Consider the following 968-nt stretch of genomic DNA (forward strand, 5'->3'; position numbering starts at 1 on the left):
GAAATCTCGTACTTATCTTAGCTTGCATTACTGTCTGGGTTAAACCGTAATTCGCCGAAGCTTTGGGAAGTCCTGGAGTCGGAGGAAGAGGGTAACACTGTGGATGTGTGTGGTTGAATTAAACTCGTGCACATTCCTAGCCTATTCTATTTACCTGCGTCGTTATATACACTATATACACACTGTACCAACGTTTGTCGGTTCGTCTTACATTAGGAATAATCCTGCAGCGTCTCATCAAGTCCACCTCCTGTCACCCTGCTGTCGGTATTCTATGCTTGGAATCACTGAATGAACCTAGCCCATCTGATTAGCCTATCTCTCCCGGGTTACACTTTACACTGTGACACTTTACACTTAATGATCATGGCTATATGAGATGGTTTCACTTACTTGAGCTGAAGATGAGGAGGCTCGCCATCACGATCCAGCGTCCACTCATGGCCACGATTGTAATACTAATGTAATAATGACATTAATAAGAATAGCGTAATAGATCCGACTAGAATCGAATCGAATCGAATAGGCAAAAAGCCCAAAGCAAAAGCTAAAAAGCTAAAAAGCCAAAAAGAAGCTCCTAAAATGGTTCGTCTCGGGTTTTTATAACCTCTGCTCGCTGACTCGTCGTCTTCCGGGTCTAGGGGTCCTCCTACCCTGACGTGATTTTGGGTCGGCGTAGCTTGATTATTGGTTGTCAATCAAGAAGGGGTTGACTCTTTTGGTAGGCCGCCTCCTCCTACTCAGCATTTTCCGTCTGCCATAGTGCTTATGGACAATTTCATATAGCCCTTCCGCATCGTCAGCGGTTTACGCTGCCGCGTTAACATTCTGATTAGTCAGGAATTTCTTGTACTTCCTTGTAGACCCAAAATCTCCGGTTCATGTCCTTATTACTGTTCAGTTTTAGGTTTTTTTTTCAATCTTACCGTCTAATTGTAGTGATTCCAAATTTACCCCCCAAAAAAACT

The sequence above is a fragment of the Cryptotermes secundus genome, unplaced genomic scaffold (genome assembly GCF_002891405.2).
Source record: "Cryptotermes secundus unplaced genomic scaffold, Csec_1.0 scaffold306, whole genome shotgun sequence".
Lineage (NCBI taxonomy): Eukaryota > Metazoa > Arthropoda > Insecta > Blattodea > Kalotermitidae > Cryptotermes > Cryptotermes secundus.